Below are 8151 nucleotides of genomic sequence, written 5' to 3' on the forward strand. Positions count from 1 at the left end.
ATACGATGGTCTCCTGGGTGTCTGGAACTATCTCAAACAATACACCCTTCCATTAGCGTTAGTAATGTGCTTTCCTTTTCGACATACAGATGCAGTTTTATCAAGCACCAAGGCTCAGCAACAGAACAGAGCTGTTCACTCTGCAACTCCTGCCTCCAAATCAGCTGCTGTGGCCGTCACCATGAGCTAACTCCATCAAAAGCATCTTTTGTGATCCAGGGGAAAAAGGTTAGTGGTCCAGCTCAGCTCCTGCCAGGGAATGGTATACAACAGCAAATAATACATGCCTGAGGCTAGGCTTGCGTTGACCTTGCTGTTGGCAGCCCTATCAAATAGACTAAGGACTGGTCCAGAGGAATGCATTCCTTTGTCACTCTTAGAGGGTCGTGGTCCAGAAGAGTCACCCTGGGTCCGTGCTAAACCTACGTGGATTCGTGGGGTTTAGTTTCAGCAGCTTGTCAGGCAGGCTGCTTTCACTAGCACAAGAACTGCTTTTTAAAGGAATCTACAAGGCAAATATCTTTTGTCTCCCTTGTTCTGGTAACAAAGACAACGCAAATTACTAGGAATGCTGAAATGAAAATGGAGAATGAAAATAATTAAACCCCTCTCCTACCAGCCATGCTGGGCTTGGCTTTCTGCTCTAGCATTACACAGTTAGAGTCAGCAGGAGCAGAGCTGTCTGTAAGAAGGACTCTCAGGATTATCTTAAATAGTTCTAATGTAGCTAAAGTTTTTCGTTGTTTCTTCCATGCACCAGCAAATGCCCCCACATATCTGTCCTGTCAGTTCAGCATGGTCTATGCAGTGAGCTACACTCTGGAGCCCCATGCGTCTTGTCAACCCAAAATCAGGAATCGAAATAAGCCTTGCAAAGCACAGGGTATATGCTGGTCCCAGAAAGACAAACATAGGCTTTTGGTGGGCCCAGACACTCATTTCCTGGTGCTGCAGAGCTGTTTGGATGTGCAAACATGAAGCTTAATGGTGCTGGGATAAACCTAGCAGGGAAAAATTCCTGCATATATTTTCTTTGCATCTTTTTAATGAGTGGATGTAGCAGCCCTGAGAGCGCCAAATATTAGTGCAGATTGGAGACAGGAATCCTGAAGGCAGATACCTTGCTGGATTCCCCACACAGCTCTGCCAAGGCTCTTCATTCCTGACCTGAAATGCCCTTGTTCTGGCACAGAGGCTTAACTCTGCCTATACTCCTCTGTGCTTGCTTTCAACAACCTTTGGTGTCCCTTACATCAGCTCCATAGCACCCTGTCAAAAGGCCTCTCTCCATGCTTGAGCATGGACAGCTTCTCCTGATCCAGGGTGGTTTGAAGCTATTATGCATATGACAGAGGAAGATGGGTAAAATCACTCAGCTGGATATGACTAAAGGCAGATACGAATTCTGGTCTCCCAAGATGAAAGTTGCTCACATGTGACCACCCTTGAAGACACTACTGTGGGAGGATTTTGCAAGCACTTGGCACTGATTCCACTCTGCTCCCCTTAAGTCTGTGGGATTGCAGCCCTTATAGGAGCAGAGCTTTATCCTTATGAAGTGTTTCAATATTTTTGACTGATGAATTTGCACATTATATATGTGAAGCCATATGTGACTCTGTCAGAACCGCTCCAGTTTCGTATCCCTTGCAATGTGTTGTGCTGCTTTTAGCACACAGAAACATACGCCTCCTATCACTCATATTGACATGCCATCAGGTTGATTGGACCGTTTCTCGACCGCTGGAGACTGGAGTAGCACTGCTCAAGACAATGGGTTAACTCTGATTTATACCAGGTCCAGCTTTTCCCTAAAATGATTAATACGTTCAAAATAGTGCCACACTGGGGTCTCTTTATTTCAATACAGACATCTTTCAGACCTGTCTGTGTTCAGCTTGGACATTGCACTGACTTCTTTCTATGGAGAGAAAGCTTAGAGACTGAGAGCAACGGTCTCTCTAAATAGTAAGTCTGTCTTTGGTGCCATACTAGGAGCTCTTAACACAGCCACAGGAGACCTAGGTGAGGAGCCCTGCACAAAACACTCTGCAGATATGCAGCAGAAAGAAAATCCCTGTCCAGAGCTGGTACAGTCAATGTGCTCAGCATCCTACTTACAAAGGTAAGTTTGGCTCTGCACCCAGCTGACAAAACAGGCCAGAAGTTCAGATACCACAGGGAAGGTGCAGTATAACCTAAGAGAAGACAGAGCAGAACAGAAGCCTAGAAAGCTACTTATGTCCATTAATAGTTTTCTTTTTTTCTCCCCTGTGAATAAAGGCATAGGGAATAATAATGGGCTCTGTGCTTGTTAGCAGCAAAACACTACCATCAAGTTTGCTCCAAAACTCCTATCCTCTGTCACGCAGTATCCAAAAGAAAAAGGCAAAGCAGTTCAAAGGCAAAAGGGAGTCTAAGTTCAACTTGTTGAGCAGAGTTTGATACCTTTGAGTCTCATTAATATTTATATAGGTTGGGAGAACAGAAACTCTGTGCAACAAGTATGGAATATATGTACTCAAAACTCCACTCAGTGTATAGACACACACAGAACTTCCCCTGTACAAGTTAGTGGCACTTGATGCTTTACAGTTCTTCTCAAATCATTGTGCCTCATTCAGAGTTACACCTCATTTCCCCCTCCCCATAAATATATTACGATCACATAATGTTTTAATAACTTCACAGGAAAATTGAAAATAAGGCAAAGATGACAACTTATGGATATAAATTTCAACAGCCTGGGTTTTTTTTATGAAGTCATTAAATGCTTCGAATTGAACAAAAGGTAGGCTCATAGCTTTGTTTAGCAGCGAATTGGAAATACGATGAAGTCTATAACTCTGGGAAAATAAAACCAACTTTGTCGACTAATTTGCCTTCCATTAGGCTCCACAATTCAATAGGCAATGATACGTTTTTAAGAGGATCAGTAGACATCTTGATGAATTCCCAGCCTGACCATTGACAGTGATTTCATCACATCTCTTTCATTCACAACTACTTTAAGCAAATATGCTTTTTACTGTGATTGATGGGGGAGGAATGTGTTTCAGCATATATACGAGGATGCTATGAAGAAATAAAGCTGCTTCTTCAGCTTAGCTTCTTAATGTGATTCTGCTTTTGTCTTAAAATTACAGACTAAATTTTTACATAGGCCAACTTTGAACCTTCTATATCTTATTTGCTGGAACTCAGTTCTTTGTTCAAACTACCTTTCAATCCATTGACAGCAGCTCTGAACTTTGGAAAATACTGCCTGAACATGGCATCAGGTCTGAAAACCAAGGGTTAACCTTCACAGTTAGAAGAGCCCAAACTGAGCCCACCTCATCAGGAGACTCCTCATTCAGTTGGCACCCTTAACATCCCTAACCCTCTATGCTGGTTTATCTCTCACAACAACCACTCATACTACAGGATGGGCTCAAAAGCGATTTTGGAGTAGTTCACAAGGAAGTAGGTGGCATCTTTGGGCTGAGAAGCTTTCTCAGAGCAGTGTGAAAGTCCACAGCACAAGAGGAGCAGCTAGAAGCAGCAGCTGACAGGCTGGTGAAGATGCTCAGTGTGCAGAATTACAAAAGACGCTTTGCTGGTGGCTAGAAAATTCACATGCTGACCTTTCATGGAAAGAAATACTAGTCATTTTAATAATAAAAACAAAAAAAGGTGCTCTGTGAGGCAGAATGGCAAAGTGCTAATTCTTTCTAAGACTGATTTATTATCTGCTGAGCTAATAGATAATAAAATAACAAGACAAAACACAAACAGTGGGTGTGATATGCTGGAAAGTCACCAACCTGATGAAGATTTACATGTAGTGATGAGAGGGGAAAAAGCCATCGCTTTCCAATTCAACTCATTTGAACTTGTGCCAGGCGCAAAGGAATTGTGAAGATCTGGTGCATGCATAATCCGTATGGGTACATGTACAACAGTTACTGTGAGAAAACACATGCAGGGATGCTGCATTGAATACAGGTCAATGTACAAACAGTGAGAAAAAAAACAATGGTAGAAGTTGGATAGTACAAAGCTGGGGATAATGAGAAAGCCTTTGTGTTTGTGTGTGTGCTGGACATATGCTTGCAGGGGGTGTTATGAAAACAAGCTCCATCTGATAAGCTTTTTATTACTCCCATTGAAGTATGAAATTAGGCCTGGACTTCAGCAAAGAATTCACCTTCCCTTGAACAGCCCTAGGAGGCAATATCAGAAACACAGGAGAACGGAGAGCTGGTTTGGGATAGAGAGTAAAATATGCAGGTCTCACATTAGCCTCTCTGCTTTCACTGTGGATGAGATCCTCAAACCCCCTCCAACCCCTCCTGCAGCCCTTTCACTTTCCTCTTCCTTACCCTTCAGGGTGGAAACATTGCACAAGTGGTGACAGCAGCTTATTTCAAGCACATGCTCCCTGAAGTTTTATGTAAGGGGCTAAAGACCAAAGTCTGAGTAGCTGGAACAGTCCCTCTTGCTGAAGTAGTTTCCTGAAGAGCAAGAAGGTTGGTCTTAGACATAGAACTATGTGGCAAAGTCTCATCCTAAGTCAGCAGGAACACTCAGGGATGTTTAGCAAGGAACACAGGTGAGGAAAGACTTCATGAAGCTCTCCTGTTGGCAGAAGGCAGGCTGGGTAGGAGCACCCAAAGCAATTCTTCTTCTACCTGCCAAAATACTGGCATTCAAAAAATTGCATCTTCTCTTTAGCCCCCTTCTGCAGCATCACATCACCTACCAGCCAGAGACAGCAGGAACTCCAGACTGTCTGGGGGAATGGACCTTCTTAACTAGCCATCATGACTCCCCAAGGTACCAGACCTCCCATCACTGTTCAGGCAGCCCAGCCCTCCCTGGAACACCACTGAAGAGCTCAATGCAGCTGAACTTATTGACATAGTAGCAAGCAGGAGGCAGCTGATCACCGTATAATGCAAATGAGGCACTAGTGAAATATCTACTGTATTCAGATATATAAAGCAGCTCTTTCTCAGGCTATTTGCTGATAGGTCAATGGTGTCATCTCCGTTACCCACCCACTCTTAACTGCTTTGAAACACACACTGGCATTTGTCAGTGAGATGGATACTATGTCTTTCAGGCCAGAGATGTATTGTGGTGTGTAAGGCCATGTACATCATCCTAGAAGTAAAGGCAATGTCATGTTGTTTTCTCCTCAACTCCAATCAATAGGATTTCAGCATAGGAAAGGAGGTGAGCACCTGCACATGTCCATGTTGAACAGGCCAACACCATCTTCCCAATCCCAGGCTTGGGGATTACAAGCTTGCTAGGGCAGAATTATCCACCATGTAGAAAAGCAAATGAATACTCAAAAAAGACTCCCTTATTAATCAATACCTGTTCTCTTTAAGCAAACAATTTTGAAATTTAGGAGCTGTGCTAGCAGTGGGAGACCCAGTAGAGATTACAGCAGCAGTTTTACAGCACAGAGTGCCACCAACATGAACTTAATTTACTGAGTCTTTAGAAGGAGGAAGGTGAAATCAGAGTGTGGTACAAATCATGTTACTACTGTAAGTTTAGTTTGCCAGATACAAATATCCTTCCAGCCAGGTAGCCTAGTGCTATAAGCTAACATATGTCAGATTGCCATAGAACCTCAATTTAAAGTTTCCATTTGGCTCGGTGGGAATTAATTGTTAGGTTCTGGCTTCTTCTGTTTTCTTTTTAATGTCAAACACCCATCCAGTGAGAGCTGCAAATAATACCCTCCTAAGGGTAAATTGTGAGCTCATTGCTCGTTTAAGTCACATTGAGTGAGAATTCTCTCTGGCTGTGCTCTGTGAATCAAAGACAGAGCATATGCAATCATCTGAAACAGCAGCAGCCGCCGCATTTCCCAGAAAGCTTTGGGAAACCTGACACAATTACTGATCGATACCCTCTCCAGTTAATTGATGAGCCATGGAGCCAAAAGGGAAAAAGAAAAAAGAAAAGAAAGAAGCTATCAATAAATAATCTTAGTTAGGAAACTGAGGTCTAAGGAGAGGTGCTTGAAGTTTAAGGGAGGATGCCCACGCCCAGGAAGAAAAATGAGGATTGAAGAGAAGAGGAACATTCCCAGATAGATATGTCTTTCAAAGATAATGGGCACGGCAGAAACTAAGACACAATGACGAACCCTGGAGAGACTGAAACCATTGGGTCCTAAAGGGAAACATCTGCTTATTGCTACTTATTGCTACCTGAGACTCACATCCTTGCCTTATTCCCACTCTGAGAAGTTTTCCCTACCCACACTGAGCCAGGTTTTCCTTCTATTATTCCTATATGTGTATAAATGGGTGGTTCTGAACTGGACCCTGTTTAGGAACTGAGCTGGTGCATTCAGTCTGACTCACAACAGGAGAGTCCTGCAGTGTGGCAGGACTGCACACAGCAGAGGGGAGAGACCCAGGAAGGCATTAGCCGAGAAGTCAGAGATCAGGACTGATCAGCAGAGTTTAAGAGGTGGCGATGAGTGATGAAGGACAGGAAAGACAGCAGTCTGAGCCTTTCATTCCTGAGGGGAATGAAACTGCAGTTTTGTGCTTTAGTGAGTGTGTTTGTGAACTTTGAAGAGAAGGTCTTCACTTTTATAAGCTGGAAATTCACTCAAACACGTAAAAATAAAAATGAGATACATTTATAAAAAGAGGCCTCTGATTCTGTTAAGAGGCTCAGAGTGTCTTGCGGACCTGTCAATAAATTTCTATGAGCATTATGCACAATAGAGAGAAAGCTATCTCTGTAAACTGAAGCCCAGTGCTGCCCCAAATACATGTTACTGATTTACACTCATGCAATACAAATGCTGTGCAGGTTAACACACAAAGTTCTTTTCTCTATTCAAGCAGTTCCAGACCCCCTTCACCAAGCCCAGTTAATGAGCTAGATGAAAAACTTTGAAGAGGCCGGAGAACAGAGCAAGCAGGTTCACCAAAAGGCCACAGGGCAAAGCCAAGGAAGATCCTGGCCATGACAGCAGTAGTCCCACTGGCTGCTGCTTTTCAGCCTTGCTATGTCTATGCATCTGCAGATGCACCAGCCATCATCCATGAAACAGTTTGGTATGCTAGCAGGAAAAAGAATCATCATCAGGTACAATTCAGGCAGACCTTACCTTATGGCCCTCTAGACTTTACCACCCATCAAAATTCAACACACACCCTCTTTATTTAGCTCTTTCAGAGTTGCAGCAAAGGAGTTACCAAAGGTATTTTCTTTTTGCTTTAGTAGAGAAAGCTGGGGCAAGGGATATGTGGACATCTGACTCACCTTAGGCATTATCTATTTGCCTAGGAAAGTGCTAAAATTTGCTGCACACAGGGAGAGGTCTTCAAAGTCAGAACACAGGACATGTGGTACCCATTTACTCCTCCTTGTGCCCCCAGCAGGAGATACTCTGGCTGGAAGGCAGCATTGTCTCCCATAAGTCTCACACAATGGGGCCTCTGGGACAAAGTGATGCAGGAGTTCAGCACAGTTTTTCCAAACCTGCTCAGGCCGAGCCTGTCACAGAACCACACGAACTAGGCAAGTCCAGTTAACAAACAAACAATCAGAAATATTTATTTTACAAGATGGAAGGGGGAAAAACTAAGTTTTGTTCTAACTGAAACCACTCTGGCTCCAACAGACATTAACAATCCACAGGTTCAGGATATCATTTGGGAAATTAGTACCACATTGCTGACTTAAGAGCTCCTAAGGTTTGTGGTTGATGACCCAAAATGCACAAAATCACTCACCCGTGTAAGATGAGGCCTCTCAATCCATACAGAAGATGAACTGCAGGTGATGTCCCAACACACGGGGAGAACCCCAGACCCACTGCCCTGAGGGAGACCGACCCAAAATGGCTCCTCACGGGACTCCATTTTACCCCATTCGCCTCTGACCTGCGGTCATATATGGTCACGTAGGTCCCTATTGGCCGACGACCTCAGCTTTGTCTCCCGTCAGCTGAAGCCGCCATTGCCCTGCGGGCATAGGTCAAACTGCGGCGGGAGGGTTTTCCGGCGGGATTTGTCGGGGCGGGTGCATCTGCCACAGAGCCAAGCACTGCTGACAGGGCAGAGCCTGTTTAAACCAGTGCTTTCCCAAACGGCCATGGTGAAAAACTCCAAAACCAGCAAGTAT

General features: G+C 44.1%; 1 long non-coding RNA gene across 1 annotated transcript in view; it reads right to left on the minus strand.

The window, feature by feature from the left end:
* The window catches only part of LOC129211402 (uncharacterized), a 57623-nt gene extending 49732 nt beyond the window's left edge, over positions 1–7891 (minus strand). Inside the window, exons 1-2 of the long non-coding RNA XR_008578837.1 lie at positions 7761–7891; positions 3807–3947 (exon numbers count right to left, since the gene is read on the minus strand). This is a non-coding gene — a long non-coding RNA (uncharacterized LOC129211402). The remainder of the gene's footprint in view (positions 1–3806; positions 3948–7760) is intronic.
* Between the last annotated feature and the right edge of the window lie 260 nt (positions 7892–8151).

Source organism: Grus americana, chromosome 11 (genome assembly GCF_028858705.1).
Source record: "Grus americana isolate bGruAme1 chromosome 11, bGruAme1.mat, whole genome shotgun sequence".
Classification (NCBI taxonomy): Eukaryota; Metazoa; Chordata; class Aves; order Gruiformes; family Gruidae; genus Grus; species Grus americana.